The sequence below is a fragment of the Pezoporus occidentalis genome, unplaced genomic scaffold (assembly GCF_034315485.1).
Source record: "Pezoporus occidentalis ecotype Australia unplaced genomic scaffold, CSIRO_AGI_Poc_V1 ctg213, whole genome shotgun sequence".
Lineage (NCBI taxonomy): Eukaryota > Metazoa > Chordata > Aves > Psittaciformes > Psittacidae > Pezoporus > Pezoporus occidentalis.
Window position 1 is genome coordinate 174,808 of NW_026913997.1, and position 21,605 is coordinate 196,412.

At 38.1% G+C, this 21,605-nt stretch overlaps 1 protein-coding gene across 1 annotated transcript in view; it reads left to right on the forward strand.

The window, feature by feature from the left end:
* Positions 1-3,489: 3,489 nt before the first annotated feature.
* SLC39A10 (solute carrier family 39 member 10) overlaps positions 3,490-21,605 on the forward strand; it is a 108,017-nt gene continuing 89,901 nt past the window's right edge. The window contains exon 1 of the mRNA XM_062619662.1: positions 3,490-3,541. The gene's annotated coding sequence lies outside the window, so the exon portion shown is untranslated. The remainder of the gene's footprint in view (positions 3,542-21,605) is intronic.

Sequence of the window (21,605 nt, forward strand, 5' to 3'; positions counted from 1 at the left end):
TTGTCCATTGAGATTAAACAAAGTGTTTGACACTCACGAAAAAAAGGAAGTCTTCCTCTGGGTGAAAGCTTGTTTATTGCAGTATGGGCCCAAGTTCTTCTCTGTTCAGCAAAAATCATGTTTCAGACTGCATTAACTTCCAGCAAGTGTTATTTTTGCGTGTATTGCAAAAGTGTAAAAACAATTTGAATTTTGATACTTACTTCATTGCTTTCCTGAATGGTGCTACAATGCCATTAAATAAAGCTGTTTTCACTGGGGTTTTAGCTTCTCTGAGATTAGTTTCACTGTATTTCATAACTGAGTTAAGAAACATTTCCACAGAGTTATGATATAACACAAAATCTCCTGTTCATCTAATCTAATAATTTCAAGTACGAGTGGCACTCCTAACACTTGCCAGAATAATAATAACCTTTGTTTCCTGGGACACTGTTAGTGTCTAAAATGAGAAATCTCAGCTCCTGAAGAGTTTTCAAAACCTTTTTTTTACTTACAAACTTTGAGAAACAACACAGCAAAAAAGGGCTATACTATACTGTGTGTGTCTTTCTGAGTGGCAGTTTGTCTGACTAGCCATGAATGGTAATTAAGCACACTAATATTTTCCTCGTGATATCACCTCTATTCCATTTTTAATTTCAAGTGGCTTTCCTGTGCAAGATAAATTTGCAAATACAAAAATCCCAGAAATTTCAAAGCATAATTGCTACAGACACTGAACTTTTCCACATCTGTTTATTCTTATTACTGTAATCAACAATAATAGCAATAGATATGGTGTCCTTGTCATTGAAGTGCATAATTTCTTAAATAAAGCTCAGTGTATGTAAAATATCCCTTCATAGTCAGTACACGAAAGTATTCCTAATGAGTCGGAGAATAACCATTGCAGTTCATTTTACTTAATGATGCCTCCACTCAGAATTAGCATACATTTATTTTAGACAGCTAAATGAGATTACCTCAATATAACTAAAATCAGAATTTAGTCTCACCCAAAACATGCAAAAGTAAAAGTCTTTTACCTAGGGTACTACTTGTGTTTAGTACACGCCATTGAACTATTGCAGGCATCCAGGAGCACCCACTGAGCGCGTAAGTACTTCTGAATATCGGTGGCTTGGGAGTATCATAGAAATAGGACCTTCAGAGATATGGAAAATTTACAGAAACCAATACTTTGTACAAGATTTTTTTATGTTACAGAACCCCAGCAAACTGCAAATCTAGATACGAGTTTTATGTGATGATCAACATTAAAAATTCCATTATTGGAGCTAATAGTTAGTGGTGGATAAGGCATGATGAGAATATGCTGTCTTTATTGTCTGCATTAATGTCATCATTCCATTTTCTGATCATACTAAAACCTCTTTTTATTAGGAGATTAGGCAGAAGTGACTTGGAAGATATTACATACATTCTGATACATATGACATTGTTGAAGGTGCTTTTTCCTCCTTAAGTTTAAAATGTGGTTTTCCCCAGTAAATTCCCTATGGTATATGTATTTTTGTTTGAAACATGTAGCTCCTTTTCTCCTCTGAGGCAATATTGCTAGGATTTTTATTTTAATTTCCTTTTGGATAAAACTTCAGTCTACATCTGCTGGAGGCACAAGAAGCTCTAAAGTGGGATTGCCGGAGAAAAATTCTTTTGGAATGATTTTGTTCCAGAATAAAGTTAAAGTTTGGGGATCTTATGTAAGAGAAGAGGCACCCTACTACAGCAGATCTTCTTCCTGTTGCTTTATATAATCATATCAAAGTATGTTTTTTGTGTATATAAATGTTTGAGACACACCAAAAGTCAATATAATTTTTAACTCAGTTTTCCAGGGATAACAAGGACTGCATTATTCTTATTTTGATGAGTCTAGGATCTAATGCTGTTCGCCTGATGAACCTCAAGCTTTGTCAGAGAAAAATACAGACTACAGATAGCTCAAATCTTTCATCTTTGAGCAGAATCTAGGAAAGCCAGCTGTTCCTCTCAGCCCTTCACAAAAGAAGCCCAGAGAGGTTCAGTTCTTTCTCTAATTCACCTGTATGAAGCTATTGCTGGAAATGACTCTCTGTAAAGAGCAGTAATGCAGGGACACAAGGAAAGAGAATCACTTTAAAATACCAATGGCAAACTGAAATTTATTAGAATCCCATTGAAGAATGTGACTGAATTTGAACAGAAAAAGAGAGCTGGTGGTAGAAAATTAACATAAGCACAGCTAAGTCACTATACCAGAGGTATGCTTCCTCTGTTCACATAAGAAATGTTCTGCATGAGATCTTTTCTGCTGCATCTGAACATACACAGTAGTGGCTCCTAAAATGTCACCTTCTCTCTACAGAGCAGCAGAAGATTGCCCTTTCTTATCAGATCCTAATTTGGCAACAATGCACACACATAACTTCTAGGCCTGATTACTGCATTATAGCTAGGAATGAAGTCATTTGCCTTGAGACAGCTCCAGTTATATCAACCCACTCCTTCAGCAGCCAGAGCTGCCAGCTCCCTTCCACTCTATTCTCTGTCCCAGCTCCCTGTAGAACACACAATCCAATTCCAGGGTCTGATCTTTCCTGGTGGGTGTGGGATAGCTAATCAGAAACCATCACTGAAGCTGGCACTGACTGGTGCCTTTGTTGGCACCAGCTGCTGAGCACTGGACACACCTGGAAATAGAGCTGACCTCTCCCTTACAGATGGGTTCTCTCCACCTATTTTCTAAGCCAGCTCCTGCGTTCTTTGCCTACTCAAACCACCCACTGAAATAAGGATGTTTTGCATGCACTCAAAGTGAGCAGGATCCCAATCTCTTTCTTCTTCTGAAGAATATTTAGTTAATTAAGGTGCTGAAATAGAACTGAGGCATTTACAGTTATTATCTAAATTATTGTTATATATCTGAAAATAGTATGTTATGTTATTTGAGTTCATAAAAGACTGTGCAAGTGCTGCTTGCCACTGTTATTATACAAATACAGATTCTGTAATCAGAGACTGAGCTCTCACAGGATGGACCAAAAGTCTCTGACAACAGTTAGTGGGAGGTAGTTAGTGGGAGATGTCTAAACAAAGAGCACTGAAACTGGGTAAGCACATGGGGACAATTCCCTTGACATTCCCTTCCAATTTCTTACAGTCTTTCTTTCGGAAATTCCTGAAGGGATTGTCTATGTTTTTTGTGTTTAATGTATTTTTTGCATGTTACATATAAATTATATATATTATGTAGAAAATGGTTACGAGCTAATAGTCATTTTCCTTGTCAAAGACGTGACAAGAGTAGACATAAGCATGAGACTAAATTAGTATTGTAAAAACAAATCTTAAAGGGTCATCTGGTCCACAGCAAGCCAAACAGAGATCAAAACTTCAATTTGTTTTCTTCATTCTGCAGTCTATATATGTAAGCTATCTTAAGGAATGGAAGCTCTCTGACAATGTCCAAATTCTCTCCTAGGAAGGAACAGCAGCAAGTATATTGATCCTGGTTAGACACGCAGTTCAATCATGCTGAAGCCGAAGCGAGACCAAGGTAACCATTGCTTATAGATACAGCAAACCCAATTGTGTTAGTAATTAGAATTTCAGTCATAGTTCTGTCACTGTTCTTTATGTGCCCCACATACAAATATCCTGTCTCTACATATTGATGAAAAGAGGAATGTAGCATGGCTGTACTAGGTCACACCAAAGGTGATTTCGCTTCTGTCTGTGATGCCAAGGGGAGAATGCAGGAATAAGTAGAGTGTATGCATATATACAACTGGTATTTCCAGTCATTTGCAGTCCTGGGACGTTTTGAGGTTATCATAGTTCTGTCGTTTTCCACTTCTAGAGTTCTCTTGTTTGGATATGAAGGCACTAGACGAGTGCCTTCATTCAGTTTGCCTTTCTGACTGCCACTGAGCACTGTTGTCTTTTTCACGCAGCTGTCATTAACACCAAGATTTCTGAGTCAATGTTCAGCTGGGAGCTCATCGTTTCATGCATGATTATTGTGCATCATTTATTTATATTCAATTTCACCTGCCATTTTATTTGTCTACTCAATCTTGCAAGGATCTTTTGCAATTCTGGCTGTGTTTTTGCCAACTGTGAATCTCAGAACAGATAGGAAGTATTGTATGGACACTGAAAATGGCAAAAAAAAAAGCCACAGTAGAAATGTCCTGCAATAAAAAAAAAAAAAAAGGTGTCTTTGCATTTTGGGAAATAAATGGAGATCATTAAACAGCACAAAAAAAAAATCAATAGATTTTGCCTGATTAAATCAGAGATCATAGAATCATAGAATAGTTATGGTTGGAAAGGACCTTAAGATCATCGAGTTGCAACCCCCCTGCCATGGGCAGAGACACCTCACACTAAACCATGCCACCCAAGGCCATGTCCAACCTGGTCTTGAACACCGCCAGGGATGGAGCATTCACAACCTCCCTGGGCAACCCCTTCCAGTGCCTCACCACCCTAACAGGAAAGAACTTCCTCCTTACATCCAATCTAAACTTCCCCTGTTTAAGTTTGAATCCATTACCCCTTGTCCTGTCACTACAGTCCCTAATGAAGTGTCCCTCCAAAGCATCCTTATAGGCCCCCTTCAGATACTGGAAGGCTGCTATGAGGTCTCCATGTAGCCTTCTCTTCTCCAGGCTGAACAGCATCAACTTTCTCAGCCTATCTTCATACGGGAGGTGCTCCAGTCCCCTGATCATACTCGTGGCCTCCTCTGGACTTGTTCCAACAGTTCCATGTCCTCCTTATGTTGAGGACACCAGAACTGCACAAAATACTCCAGGTGAGGTCTCACGAGAGCAAAGTAGAGGGGCAAGATCACCTCCTTTGACCCGCTGGTCACGCTGCTTTTGATGCAGCCCGGGATACGGTTGGCTTTCTGGGCTGCGAGCGCACACTGAAGCTGGCTCATGTTCATTTTCTCATCTACCAGCACCCCAAAGTCCTTCTCTGCAGGACTGCTCTGAATCTCTTCTCCGCCCAACCTATAGCTGTGCCTGGGATTGCTCCGACTCAGGTGTAGGACCTTGCACTTGGCATGGTTAAACTTCATATGGTTAGCAAGATGGTTTACTCTGCAGCATTGCAGGAAGAGTAAACGTGATCCATTGTGTTTGGATCAACTTTTTGAAGGGTAGTATAAGCAGTTAAGTAATAATCTGGTAAGTCTGTATTCTTATCACATTATAGGAAGGACTGGAAATCTGATGAATGACCTGTCCCATTTTACCCACTCCATGGCCATTTAGCTTTAGATAGTTTACCTCCAAACCATTGGAGATTCTTCTGTTACTCATTTTCATACTAGTTATAGAAGAAATAAGCTTTCATATTTTAAACCCAACCCTTTAATATCCTAAAGGACAAAGGATTTTTTTTAAAGCAGTTAGTACCCTGTAAATAACTCCTTGGAAATGTGGCCATTGAAGGCCACTCCCTGTCACAAAGCTTGGACAAAACACAGTTCTAGGAATATTGCTTGTTTTTTCACTGCATAATTGGCATTTCTCAGAGCAAGGATTTTGAATTAGTGACTAAGTGGCACCAACCTCCTCAGGTACCTAAATATAACCACAGATGCTCAAGTGAGTTATATTTCTCCTTTGATTGCCCAGGTGTTATAGCAAACAAGCACGTTAAAGGTCTCTTCTGCTGTTTGGCCCAATTTCAGCAATTGCTGAGCCTTCTCTAGTGCAGCCTCCTGGCAAAATCCTGTGCATCTTTCTCCCAGAGTTCTGCACTGAGGCTATAATAACCAAAAGCTAGGCTAGGCTTGAGCTCAAATGATAAGACTGCAGCTATGGAAAAGCAGCTGTTTCATCATTACCTTCCTCAGTGGCTGACATGGAAAGGAAAAGAGTGCGAGATGTTGACTGCAGTAACAATGGTCACTTTAAAGGAAAGCTGAAAAATATGAAGTGTGACTGTAAAGTAGCTAGAGATAATCAAAGTGCATTTTGAAATGTTAAATCATAGAATCATAGAATAGTTATGGTTGGAAAGGACCTTAAGATCATCGAGTTCCAACCCCCCTGCCATGGGCAGGGACACCTCACACTAAACCATGCCACTCAAGGCTCTGTCCAACCTGGCCTTGAACACCGCCAGGGATTTTACAGCTTCCCTGGGCAACCCATTTCAGTGCCTCACCACCCTAACAGTAAAGAACTTCTTCCTTATAGCCAATCATGCGTACTTGCATATTGAGCTGGATTTCCTGCTGAATGCTTTGTAGAGATACTGGACCACAAGATTTCTTGGTTCATCATAATTTCTGGTGTAATTTATTAGGTTCCCATGTGTGTTGCTAGTGCTAGAGGCAGGATTGAATCTGGAAGCAATTTTCCTTTAAATCCCTATTAGAAACCAATATCCAGAAGACTTTTCAAGACTAGAATATGATGTGATTGTAAAGCAAACAAAGGAGCAACATTATGAATGACAGCTTTACTAAAACATTAGGCTTCACCTAAGGCCAAAATCATGCATAAGTGGAATAAAATTGCCACTAACGATCCTAGTCATTAATGTTTAATAATGCATCTCATTATGTAAAGTTCTTATTGTAAAGGAGTTCATTGTAACAATTAGAGTGCTTCTCTTCTAATTTATGGGCACCTTTTCTTTATTACCATGGTATTGAAATCAATACTGAAAAATGCTTAGGTACTTAGCATGCTACATAATGTGCTGTATACAACTAGGATCACACCACCTTCACTGAGCTCTGCTGTCACTGAATATACCTTCTGCTGTTCAACACCATACAGTTATTAGCTGCAGATCAAGTTGACATCTACTAAAATATATTCTTCTGTTCTAAACTGAGGTCAAATCGTTCTCCCTGTAAATCTAAGTTTCATAGTGAAGGCAGAAGTTATCTGAATGAGTATGGAATAGATCTTTGTAAGCCATTTTAAAATGATATTTTCTGGTTTCTATATTTTTAATTTCTCCATTCCAAAGTCTCTGTCACTGTTATATACCACTGCTATATATAGTATACATAACATAACTGTTAAGTCAACTTTCATGGCATTCATTACCATAAGATGTCCTGACAGAAATAGTTGCTAGGGATAGTAACTGTGTAGCCTCAGACATTTCATGTGAGATGACAGACTAAAAGCCCATTATCAATTCACAGCTCACACATGCCAGTTTGACTCTAAAAATAATCTTATTCTTTGTACTTTTTCATACATAGCCATATAATTTGTATAGAAAGTCCAGTTTATGTAATATTTAACTTCAAATGAGCCATGGTGTTTTCTTGTGTAATTACTGAAATTTTTTTCTTGATATGTATCTGTGATTATGTTTAACAAGCAACCCTTCAACAAGTATTCAATGCTTAAAATAGTAACCCTTTTAACTTCAGCAAAGCATCAGTGAGGTTAGAGAGCTGTGCCCTACAATTGCTCAGACCCAGCAACAAACACAGGAGTAGAATGAGAACCCTCCCAGGTTCTCTTAATCTTCTAGCACCTTGGTTTTAAAACCATCCAGCCCACTGAGATTTCAAACATGTTGCTACTTACAGCTATTAAATCTAAGAAATGGTTTGCGGTAAATTGAACTTCAAGCGTACTGGGCACCTGTAGGAAGCCAGGCGTGGCTTTCTAGATTCTATCTGATTCCTCAGCTGTCAGGCAGATACTAGGCATGCCTCAGGCATTATGTGGCTTAAGGTGTCCTTCCAGGCACTAAGCCTGTTCTGGTTTAGTCTTAGAAGTACATGAGTCAGACCAGACACACTGCCTTTCTCTCTTTCTAGGCCATCCTCCCATTTATTCAACCTACAGCTGCATTAGAGCAATGGCTCTATGCAATAAATGGACTTTAAACCACTTAAATCTCTGATCTGACCCTTGTGGTCACTCATGTTCTAAGCAAAAGGATTTAACATATGCTGTCTCACACCCATCCCAGAATTCACAGTATTCTCTTCCTGTGTAAAAGCAAAACCAAGAAAAGTGGGGAAATATCATAGCACCAGTATGGTAACAGGAAATATTGGCAACAGTCCATGCAGACTTTTTAGCACAATAAAGAAAACTGGTCCGCGATACATGAATACACAGAAATAGCAGAATCATCCTACTTGTCATGGGAACCCAAATGAAAGTTCATTCCCAGTTATGACTTAAAGGTATGATATGCCCATAAACTATAGCATCTTTTTTACATGAGAATGGATTTCTTAGACACTTTGTTATGCAAATTAATGTTTTTCAGTGCATCCTGTACTAGATGTACTAAATATTTGCTGGTATCTCAAAACAATGCCACAAATATTGCCCCTGAGATTCAGAAGGTGAAAGAGGGTGAAACTGTCATCATAAAATGAGTCTAACAGGAGGAACCTTTAGAGAAAATCTGACTGATGTCGCAAATACATTAAAAGCATAAGAACAAAGAAATACTCTGCACTGTGGAGAAGTTAGAATTTGGATTTGAGCATTTCAGACTCAAGAAAACACTAACAACAGCTAGGACTTGCTTCTAGTGCAAATTAAAGGCTATTCTTTAGGGTTTTTTTTCTGAATATGATTTACAGCTGCTACATCTGCAAGCCATATCTTAATTACATTGCTCTGATGGTCTGGCTTTAATGTAGTTTTTTAAACATGAAGTTTGACAACCCAATAGCATTCATTGAAAATGTTTATTTAAATTATTATTTTGCATCCATTTATTTATTTATTTAACTTAAAATAGCCATTCAAATGAACAGTCCTGAAAGATTGCTTTGTTCAGAAGGATAATACCAACAGTGCAGAAATGTCTGCAAAATTACATTGTCAATCTATTTTAAATTATGCAGATAATTACAGTTTATCTTCACAGAAAAATACTCTGGACTAAAATAATTGTCAGATGTAATCACAGAATCTCCTTAATTCACTTGCTCAAATGTGGCAAATGTTTTAGGTCTTGGTTTAGGCTAGGGAAGAGAAGCGAGTAACGTCTTTGCTTTGGGCAAGCATTGCTGCTTTATTCTCTAGTTCAGTAGAGACTGGTTGTTTCTATTTCTGTGCCTTTCCTGTGTAAAGTGCTAGTTATATCGACCTGTGTAGCAATTTTGTGACATGCACAAATTATGTATCAGTCTCTCTTTGTACAGAATCCCAGCTTTGTGATGCAGTACAAGGCTTTTGTCTGGTTTGGTATCAATCACTGAGATTCTGCTGCTGTAAAGCAACTGGAATTGTTCATCAATCTTCCAGTCCAATAGCTTTGAGGTAAAATTGATTTCTTATGTAAGCTTGTGAAGAACTGGAATGTGCACCTCTCTTATTCATAGCTCAGGATCGGCAGTAACGGAGAAGGTATGAAAGCAGCAGCTTTTAGGACATCAGAAATGGGAGTTTTAATTGCAAATGTCTGACATTTACTCATGGGTGGACTGCATACTGCACAGTAACTAGATAGCACTTTGAAAATAGAATATTTAGATTCTGAGAGATGAGATCCTTGAGGAGCATTAGCTGTTTTGCAGGTTTGGTGTGTTTATTCTGTGCTGGAGAGCTTCACGACAGTTTATATACTTCAGTTCCAAGAGGGATAAATTTATTCCACTCTGTTTGAATCAGCTACAAAAATTAGAAGAAGCTTTGAGTTGAACTACTGATTAATTTACAGCATCTTTTCCAAGGACCACAAAGGACTCCAAAACCAAAACTCCAAAACTCTTGACTCTCGTCTTTGAGAGAAGACTTCTTTATCTGAAGTTCTGTGACAGTCTCCTACCTAGCAACTAACATTTGAGGAGCTGTATTGTTTCCCATTTCTTTTCAATTTAGTCTGGGGGTGGTTGTACAATCCTTGCATAGCCACCAACACAAATTCTTGAATCAAAGCCTGAAAATGAGGTTTTGTATTACTGTGAATTTAGTCTACACTGAGTCCACCATCCTCACTTACTTTGCTATAAAAATGAAGAGAAGAGAAACAGGGATAAATCAGCCAACTATATCACAATTATTCCCCTGTCTGCAAAATAATTACCTTGATAGCCATTTTTCTTACTGTTTGCTCTGACTTTCAGAACTCTTTGCATTAATAATGAGGCTATGCATCTAGATACTAACTATAGTAGGGCATAAGCTCTGCTAAAAGTCACTGCTTGTGCAAAGATCATCTTATCTATGGGTGCTACCCACATCGTTAGTTAGAAGTGCAGAAATGAGCATACTTGCATCTGTATTGCATCAATAAACAGGGCAGGGAATTTGTACCACTAATGACAAAATATCACACCCACAAAAGGGGAAAATGTAACACAGACCTTTGATGGTTCTAGTTTCTACTCCTTACTCATGTTATTTACTTTATCCCATATAAATACTTATGATTATGAAAGATAAACATTTTACAGAGGTGTTACCCACCAGATGGTGGTGTCACTGTTTATGATTGTTTCCAGCAGCTGGAATCAATATCTGAAATGTAAGTCAGACACCGGAAAACTTTGAAAGTGTTTTTTACTGCGACTTGGAATTGCAACACTGGGATCTCTGACCCTTGGACGCTTGCAATTTAGGCTCTCCCAATGTCTTGGTGCTTCTGTAATTTCATATAGCATCAGCAGAACTTAGCTCAGCATGCAAGGAAAGAGCTTGAAATAAATAGCCTTCATGTTCAACACAGGCAGAGTATCAAGGTCACCTTAGGAAAATCAATACATGCCGAGAACAAAGGGCCAACACAAAATAGAACATACTGTTATTGCAATGCACAGTGCTGTACACCGCTTACTGTCAACAAATGCTCAGAAATAACAAGAGACAGAGTGAAACCCCTCTTATCATAGTTGTTCGGAAAGCAAAGCAACTGGAAACGAACCCATTCCACAGGCATGAGTCTTGATCTCCTCCTATGAAATGGCTGGCAACTGAGTTGTCTTAGACCAGGGCACAGGAGGGGAACCATAGACAAGGTCTGCTGGTTTTTACATTGCATAGTTATTTCTTTGAAATAAATGTTTTGCATTAGCTCTCTCAAGCTTCTTATTACCATGGGATCTAATACATGCATATGGTTTATGTTATAAGCTAGTGGTGTGCTAGATGTAGTTTGAAGGATCTGTTAAAATGCCACTACGTGTAGAAGACCCAAACTAGAGGAGGTTATATATATATATATATATATATATATATATATATATAGTGTGTATATATATATATATATATATATATACATATAGTGTATTTTTCTAAATCACCTTCATTTCCCACATTCTTAACTGACTTTCAGATTGTGGTAGAACTGATTGCAGGCTAAGGTCCCTGCAGGGCAGGTAGGGTAAACAGTTCATTCAACTCTGAGATATTGAAAGGATTAAGCAACTGTGCCATTCAGAAGGCATTACCCAAATTCCTCTCTGAGGAGAACTGCATGGCTAACGAACTACACAAAATCTGCACAAGATTTCAGAGGGCTAACTTGCTTAAATTCAAAAAATCATGTTTTGGCCATCACTTCTGCAGGGATTAGTGAGAATGGGTGCTTTTGGAAGTACTTTTGAACAAAAGAACAGATCAGTTGAGAAAATATAACTTTGGTACTTCCCATTTGCTTTGTTATCTTAATGGAATCGAGCTAGAATGAGGTACTAAGTATCATTACTTTGAGGCTGAAGTGGAAGGCCTTTATTCTACAAATGCCTGCATTATAAGTGAAGGGAAATCCAACTAGCAGTGTGAGGTAAATTCATGCATAAGAAAATCAATGAGCTATGGCAGTTGTCTGAAAACCTTATTAGTTCAATGAATCACATTTATATAGGCACTAATAATTAGAATATAAATAAGGCAGTCAGAATAATGTAAAATAGCCCATCATATAATACTCTATATGTCAATGTTATTACCGTAGTGTTACAATTACTGAAGTTTAATAGAGAAATGTAAGACACACACAGAAAGTAATTGAGATAAAAGAGCACAGTAAATTGGTGGAGTACTGAGAGAGTGATGAGCCACAGTTATTAATTTCAACAATTACAGACTTACAGAGCAAGTTCTGCTTCTCTTATCCCAATGAATGATTGTATTAAAGCATAGTCCACACTCCTAATATAATTCCCCTACCTCATAAATCTGTAAGGTTTGTTAAACATCCCACCTGGATTTTCTGCAGTGCTGTACTGCTTGCTCTGTAGAATGTCCCTGCTCTTTGAGGTACCTTTTCTGAATGTAGCAGGCATGCCATCAGCCTGCCTCAAAGCCAAGGACATTCATGGATCTCAAATGAAATAAACTAATTCTTTCTTGTGTCTCCCCCTATGCTACAAAAGGAGAAAATAATCCAGGAAGATACAGTAGTGGTTGTTTCTACATTTCAGTGAGAAAAGCAAGATAGATGTTTTGCTTAGCCAAAGTAATTGCCATTTTAAGAAAAAAAAAGTCAAATCCAGAGAAATACTAAAAGTTTAGGAAGCAAGTCAACCTGGCAGTGCCTTGGCATGATTTACATCAGACATTTCCTGGAGAAGAATTTCCATTGGAGAGGAGCAGGGAGAGGCTCTGCTTGTGGTTTAAGGAGTAAAGGATACTGTCTGACTCAGCTGGCTTTGGAAATCATCTGTATGAGATTTCATGATCAATCAGAATACGCACATAGTGAAGTGCTTATAGGGTAGGATATCCAGCAAAAACCTTGCTGAGCTTCTCCTAGTTGAGCTCACACATCCCGTGAGCAGTCTGGTCTTAAAATAGCCTGAAAAATTAGGGTGACCTAATTTTCCACACACCCACAACATCCAACAATTAATTCTTTCATCCCCAAAACAGTCTTCTCTCCTCCTAGTTGCACATGTGTTCCTTCTGCAGCTTCTTCCTCATGCCACCTTCTAATCCCAGAGGGCTGCAGAGAATCCTCACCTTGATTGCCTTGCAGATTAGGAAAAAGAAGAGAACATAAGATTTACTGTGTCAGTGGCGGGGAGGGAATGCAAGTATCCTGAGACACTTCAATGCTTTTAATGAGTGAAATTGCACTGTGAATAAAATGCTTTCAAAGAGAGAAGGAAACCATTTTCTGAATGTTTGCAAGTTCAATTTAGTAATTAATGTTTTGCATATCTGTTAATAGGGGAACAACTAAGGCTGGATGAGACTGAAAATACCTGTTCTAAATTTGAATTTTTTGCAGGCAATCAGAAGGACAATTAAAAAGGATAATGTGCAAATAAGAAGGGAAGATAACAGCTTGAAAATTCATTAAAGGAGAGGTTCAAGATTTTTTGATTTGCAGAACCCATTCAGTGTAAATTCTGCATCTTTCCAAGGATTTATACTTGGAAATATCTAGACTCCGGGAAAGATCAGAGGTTTGTGCCTGTTTAACAGTATCACCTATGAGTCTGAATCGAAGGGAAAAACATGTAAAGCTGTGAATGGGAATTACTGCTGGGACACAGGTGTTTTCATGCCACCGTAGGAACACAGAGATTATAAATCTGGGTCACTTTGTCTCTGGAAGAAACTCAAGAATTCATCCATAGACCTAGTTTTTTCCAGCTGCTTTTCTCCAAAGGTATCTAAGTGAGCTCTGTCAGCATAAATCCTTCCATGAAAGAGCAGCTTCTACATCCTTCCCCACACTATGCACACCCTTTTCAGTCTGCTTCATGGGAAGTGTCATGTCTGATGAGGGGAAGGAGCAGTGTCAATTTTAGGGCTCCTGTGCATATTTCACAAACACCAAAATAACTCCTTCCTGTTGCGTAGATGTCTGTTTCTCTGAGTCAGCTTAACTACAATATGACAGCACTAGTTGCTATTCATATGAAAAACTATTAAGGGCTATTCCAAGTGTATACTTCCATCTCTTTTGATACAGACCAGTTAATAGGATTTAGTAGAGTAAAATGAAAAGTTTAAATATACTTTCTATTAAAACAGACTCAAAGTCAAGAAAAAGCATTACAGTTTCTCAAATGAGCTATTTCAAGTTTGAGGGCATTTTCAGAATTGCATTTCATACACAGAATGTCCAAATCTTAACTTTTTACACTGGTTTATATTCAAAGGGATGTAGAAACTTTGAAATGTTTCCTATGATGGAAATCCTTTTCCTCCACTAGTTATACTTTAATCTGTTACTTCTTCTTCTGCTGCCCTCCCCCATTTCCCTCCCCCTAAAAAGAGGAATTAATAATGTTGTTCTTTGAGGTACTTGTATAAAAATTAAAGGAACCTCAAGCTTTTATAATATAATGTGTATGTGTTCACTTTAAAGTCTGACCAAGTATCCATTGACATCAATGACTAGACCTCTTTTGGATAAGACTAGTCACTGATGAGATTGGATTATATTAGTCACTGAAATGAAGATGCTGTGTTGCCAAACTCTCTGCCCATATTATGAATCTTAGGTAAAGACCCCATTATTAGTTTGTGCTTGTACCAAGCTTTACAAATCACCACAGTATTATTCATTTTCAGTGGTATATTTTGCCTTTAATGTTCAGATCTCTTCACATTTCTCTCTTTTGTTATTAAGAGCTATGTGTAAAAATACTGTTAGTTCATAATCAGGCTGAAAAATTTATATATAGAAAAAATGAGTTGAAAAAAACAACCAAAATCTGTTTACCCATAAAATTAACACATGAAACTTTATGATTCAAAAGAAAATGTCGTAAATATAGAAACTTAATTTGCATAACTCAGACAAGAAATTTCTGTAACCTACTGCTTTTATTAGTATTATCAGTATTATGTTAAATGATCTTTTCCTACGTTTGCTTCAATGAGCCCTGATAACATTTGTCTGTCTTTCTGAATTGAAATCATGTTAGCATGACAAACACTAGAAGAGGAATCTGCTGGGAATGATTTCTAAGGAGCTTGGTAGAGCAGCTTATAACGATACCTAATCCTAGAACTTTAGCTATGGCCTTTATTAACCAGAGAAATATTTCCAGTTATTAAAAAGATGAACTTCAAGCACCAAATTTTACTTAAAAGCACTAAAAATAAAACCAAAGCCAAAGAAAAGCAGGTTTGGGAAAAGGAAACAGGAAATCTGCTTATGGGGGAGAAAAAAGAAGCAAGTTTCCAAACCAGAGCTGAGTAATTATCTAAGGCCAAACTCTGGATGCCAAAACCAAGACAAAAACTCCCAATGTGACATGACAGGCTGTTCCCCAGAGGTCACATCACCAACAGTGCCACTGTGCCTTGTCAGTCATATAGCCTTCCTCACGGAGCACTGAAGTCAGGAGACATTAAGTGGATCAGAAACATTCTGTCCTGCATTCGCTGGCTGAGACAAATTTGTACACTATCATATATTTGCTGTGTTTGGTTGTTTGCCTTCTATCAAAAGAAAGATGTTCCAAAACTCTTTAGGGTACAGTACAAATGAATCCATACCCCATATGTTGCTATTTATATACACTTAGGGCACCCAGTGGACCTGGTTATGGAGCAGGTCCTTGTGTTCAGTTACTATTCTGCTCATAAACATTTAAGTGGAAACAACTAGATATTGCCATGTCTGCACTTAAATTGCTCGTTGTAATTTCACATCAGCTTCTATTCCAGTTCAGTTTTCTGTGCAAAATATCAGTATCTGCTCATGTATTTTGTGCAGACTGTGTAGCAAGAAGTTTAATGTAAAACATCTGCAGCAAGACAAGATGATCTCATAAACATTATTTCTTGCAGAGGTTCTGACTATAAACTACACTGAAGTATGTTTCCACTGCATCAGCACAATCCTACCTTTGCATTTACCTTTTATCATCCAAACGGAGAACAGAGGAAAATAATACACACAGGGAAAAGTCAAATTTCCAGGCACATAATCAGTGTGCTCAGACAGAACCTGACAAAGCTCTGAAAATTATGTCCCTAATCTGTAAACCTATTCAGTAAACTGCATTAAATATCACTGCTGAGTATCTGTTTATGTGCCTAAATTCCCAGTAAGCCATATTGAAAATTGCTTTCTAATGTGGAATCACTAGAGCTTTTTGATAGTGAAAACTCTACACACATGCTAAACTGTTCCAGAGTAATTCATGTAGTCAGCGATTTGCAATTTTCAGAGCCTAATGGATACAGTAGACAGTTAATGGATGTCTCCACTTCAGCAGCAGCATTGTGCTCCATCACATTACCCTGCAATAAAAGCAACAGGACACAACATGGTCTCTTAAAAAACAGTATAAATTACCCTTGGAGTTGAGATTTAACCTTGAAGGTTGGTATCCATACCCAAGTAATTTCTCTTCAATCATGCCTGCTAGGCATTTTCCAACGGATAGGGAAGTTGCTCAGTATCAGACATGTTTCAGCTCCAAAGGTACTTGCATACAGTCTCATCTGTGTATAAAATATAATAATGATGCAGCTTGCCATCAACACACAAATAGCTTTTGTCAGCAAACATGCTAATTACAAAAATTCGTGTTCCAAGACTTTCCGTGTTAGTTCTTTAATGGACTGAGCACATTAGCTGTATTCTCATTACCTCATTTTGGATATGAGGATGAATGCAAGTCCCAGCACAGATTTCAGGCACTAAAGAGTGCAGATTATAAAGATTCACCTAATAGATGATAAATTTCACAAACAAAAGAGCCATTTTTATACAGGAAAATGCTCTGAATGGAGTATCTATTAAACACTTAATACATGCCATTTGGAATTCAGTGGAGCACGTGGATCCCCTCTTACCTTGTGAGATTTTATTAATAAAATCTGGGCAGTTTGCATGATTTGTACCCTCCTATTTGATCTTTCTAGTTCAGAATGTTCAGCATCCTCAGTGGAATATAAGCAGGTGAGTTATATATTTGTTCTTCTTAGATGCCTATAAGAATTTTTCCCTTTTATTATGATCAACTAAACTGGAGTAGGATTCAATTGATAAAACATACTCTTAACTCCAACTAACCTGTAATATGACAAATCAGAATACCAGAGCCACTGCTGTATATGCAAACATGACAAAACCTGAATGTCTAGTGACATTGTTCATTGGCTTGTGTGACTTTAACCAAAGTAAATTAATTTTGGGGGGACAATTTAATAAGATTTTCCAAGCAAACTATAAGAAAAAAGCTACCCTGGCGTCTGCTGCTGAAGTAGCAAAAGGAATAAAAGCACTGTTTACCAAACAGGAAGTAAAATCGTGGGAAGAAGGCTCATTTTCAAACCTCGAAACTTGGCTTTATGTACATAAGTAAATTGAGGAACGCAGTACTGTTAGGTGCTGGTGAGTTCTCTTCTTTGGACTTTAGTAAATCCAGGGATTAAATAACAATAAAAGTCCATGGATGGTGGGACAGCCTCTGTTTCAGATGGTTATGCAGGAGAAGAAACACAGCCCTGTGGTACTGAGTTCAATCCCAACTCACACTGTAATCAACACTCCTGTACTTAGTGCCCAGGCAGAGCCTCACTTGACAAGGAGAGGTTCCTACATGCACAGGCATGGACACGTCAGTAGATCACAGGTATAATCACTGTCTTCAGTGGGGGGAGGAAAGAACTGTGAGAAAAAAAACTTGAGTCCAAAAACTGCCTAGAGCCTAAACACTGGCAATGACTTCTCTATTTAGGACTGAAAGGAAGGTAGGAAGTCCTATTATGTGCAGGGAAGGAAAAAGATGTTGAGGATCACTGGTAAAGTGTACGAATTGAAAAGTACTAATTTAACGCATGAGTAGTAAATGGAATGATGGCATCTCTTCAAATGAATTCATAAATTAAGAGGTATTTCACATTAAGGGAATGTTTTTGTTGGTCATAAAGAAATTAAGAAAACTGAAAACCTCTGAGCAATACATTGTAATTGGATCCACGGGTTATTGCTGAACACTTGTGTTAAATGAGGAAAATAACATCTACAAAGGTTTTGAGCTTAAAATGAAAACTGTAGCAAGTCATTCTCAAAGACAGTTTAGTTCTTGGCAGCTCTTCTAAGAACACATTGACTAATCTCTGCCCACATAAAAAAGGAGCCTATACTTAGTGCATTCAATAAATTGAAGGTTTGGATATTCTGAAAGGGTGCAGAGAACATGGGGAAAACGTAGACTTTCAAAATAGATTTTTAAAAGATCACAGGTATTTCCTTCTGTGCAGTTACTGTGCTCAATACAGTGAAACCTGGTTGAAATGCACTGCATATGGAAGTCAGATTAGGTGAGTCCTTCTGACCTCAAAATGGAGACGTAACAGAATTTTACGGGACTCAGTAACATAGGCATCTGGCCAAAACAAGTTTTGTGAGAGTATTCCTTTGCATTATAGTTGTGTATTTAATGAGACTTCATACTTTTACTGTAAATTAGTATCTGAATCAAATGGCTTTATTTACCTGGCTGTTTCCCCATCTGCTTCTTGCTCTTTTTTTGCTTCACATTTCTCTTCCTTCATATCCTTTTTGCCAATTGTTTGTCCTTTTCCACTTTACTGTCCCCTACTACATACTTTTTTGAGTTTTTACTTGCATATCACAATTCCTGCTACTTTCTCTTCCTGCTTCTTTCCGTCATCATCATCATCATCAAAAAATAGATAATGTGGCACTTTGCTGCTTTGACTGCACCACTAAACACATTTTACAGCTGGAAGATTGACACAGGTAGTAAATAATTTACTAGTTTACTGCCTTTAAATTATGTGTTAGTGCCAAAAAGAGAACAGAGATTTTCTGCATTACTAGACAAAGCCCTAACTTAACATTTTTATTCTCTTATACAAAACTGAAAGCACCTTAATTACAATTATAAATACAGCATCCTCTTTCAGAGATATACATACCATTTCATCTGTGAGAAATCTGATAGAACAGTTTTCAAAGGGCCGTTCTCTCATTCCCCATCTCTCTAAAATATTTATAACACCATGATTAACTAGTTAAGCAAACAATAATTAATTTGCTTCTTTTGTAACATTTATTGCTAAGAATTAAAATTGCATGGATATTAAGCAGGGTCTTGGTTTATGGCAGTCACAGATTTTATAGTGCAGGAGAAACTGCCTTGTCTTTAATTTAAACTTTCATGGCATCCAACTTTTCACTTCAGCCTGCACAGGATCAGCATTTCCTTTTTTTGTATGCCTCTATGATTACAAAAAGAAAGCCGTTTTATCTCATAAATGAGCATTAATTCATCTGAAAGCAATGGTTGAGGGTACACCTTGCTCACTAGCACAATTACTGACCTAGCCAGAATTAAATGAACTCTGCATTTAAACTAATATGATCTCAACAGCAATGAATAAGAGTACCTAAACAGCAATTTAAATGCATCCATTTCAGTGGAATGAATACTATAAAAAAGCGACTTAGTTGGTATTAGAAATAATTTCCTGCCCAACTCAGCATCTTTATATTATCTCCTGTGCTTATTTACTTTTCATATCATTACCACTTTTGCTTTGCCAGATATGTTTTTTTAATTATAACATCAGTTTCTCTCAACCAAGAATTTTATTTTCCATATTTGCTTCTCATCTTAGAACTTTCAGAAATTAATGGGAATTTGGCATCAGTTGTTGAGGTGATGCTGAGGACTTTCTAGACATTCAGAACTAAAAACACACTTCCAGAAGAGGTAGTGGGAAGTAGTCCCACTGCCAAATATAGGTTCCTAATTCAGCTGGTGACACTGACCTACACTAAGCCAGTAAGTCCATTCAAGGCACCTCTGAATTCAGTGGGCTTAGAAAGGTTTGGTTCACTATTGTCCTCTGTGCGTAATTTAGGCATTCTTTTTCTCTGGTGAAACACTTGTGTGCTGCTCATTAGGATTCTCTCTCTTTGATTTCAATGTGCATATAATGACTCCTAAAAAAATTAGGTATCTTGTAAAACCTAAACGACAGTATCGTTAGAATTACATAATGCAGAGCGTAAATAAGTATTTCCCAGAATGGCATTCATAACACTTCTGCACTAAGAACTGACTTTTCAGAGAAGAGATCAGTTTAAGGCCAGATGAGGTAAGAAACATTTTACTCTTTTATAACCATTGTAGTCAATTCTGCCTTTTTTATACTCTGAGCAGTCAGAATTCGGTGATAAATGCAATCACTTTTTTTAGATGTTTAGCTTAACCTGTCATTTACTTTGTGTAAGATAGATTTCTTCATAGTTAGGATGGTACAGATGAGAACTGCCACAAGAGTAATTGCAGATTCAGAAAGCTGATGATGAAAAGACATTGTAGATGTGGTAAGTAATCCTACCATCTTCTCGGACCTGTGGAAGCCTCAGAGTAGCCCTGAAGGTGGACTGGAACACTATATTCATTGTACCTATTTAGCCATCTCCTCTCCTGACCCTCCCCAGATCTCTTCCACCTATAAATATCCATAAAGACTGTAGTAGGTATTTGTGCTGCTTTTGGCTGGGATAGAGTTAACTTTCTTCACAGTAACTAGTATGGGGCTGTGGTTTGGATTTGTATTGAAAACAGAGTTGATAACACAGGGATATTTTCATTACCGCTAAGCAATGATTACACAGAGTCAAGACCTTTTCTGCTCCTCACTCTACCCCACCAGCAAGCAAGCTGTTAGGAGAGGATACAGCCGGGACAGCTGACCCCCACTGACCAAAGGGATATCTCATACTGTATGGTGTCATGCTCAGCACATAGAGCTGGGGAAGAACAAGGAATGGGGGGATGTTCGGAGTGATGGCGTTTGCCTTCCCAAGTAACTATTAACATGTGCTGGAGCCCTGCTTGCCTGGAGATGGCTGAACACCTGCCTGCTGATGGGAAGTGGTGAATGAATTCACCTATTAATCTGTCTTTATCTCAACCCACGAGTTTTATCCTTCTGATTCTCTTCTTCATCCCACGGGGTGGGGGGGGGGGGAAGTGAGCAAATGTCTCTGTGGTACTCAGCTGCCCCCCGGAGTTAAGCTACGATGGTATCTTATCTGTTCTCCTCTGAATGAGGTGCCAATGGGCAAGTTGAAGCAGTGCCTTGAACCCAGTTCTGTACGCGGTTATACCTGTATAAAGCCAGAAAAATTCTGCTTACAAGAATCTGACAGAATGCAGAACTTGATTAATTATTTTTCAATTCAAGTTAGGAGGATGTGGCACAAATGTGACTTTCTAGGTTTCTGGAATAAAAGATGGTGAAGAAAGTTCAGCAACTATTTAGAAGCCCTCAGAAACAACAAATACTGAAGGAAAATATTACTATAATAGTGAAATGTATGGGGGACAAACTGGTCATCCTCAGACCTATTGCAGTACAGTTTGATGAGTATGCTGCTTATCATACAGTGCATATGTTCTCTCTTACAACATCCACTGGCCAGTGTCAGGATGAGAAAATACCCCTTCCTGGAGAAGAACTTGGCATCATGTGCTACAGGGCAGATGAGAGTTTTGTGCAGCTTCAGTTCAGGCTGCTGCTAGAGCAATGTGGAAATGAGGTCCTGAAAAATGCTGCTGTACATCCAGTATCAATGATATGCAAACTCGTGTTTGGTTTCTGTCATCAATCAGAGTGTAGCCTAAGCAGTTTTGAGAATAGCCAAATATGCGTGGGACTACTGAGACATTAAAATCACCCTTCTTAAAATAATTTTTA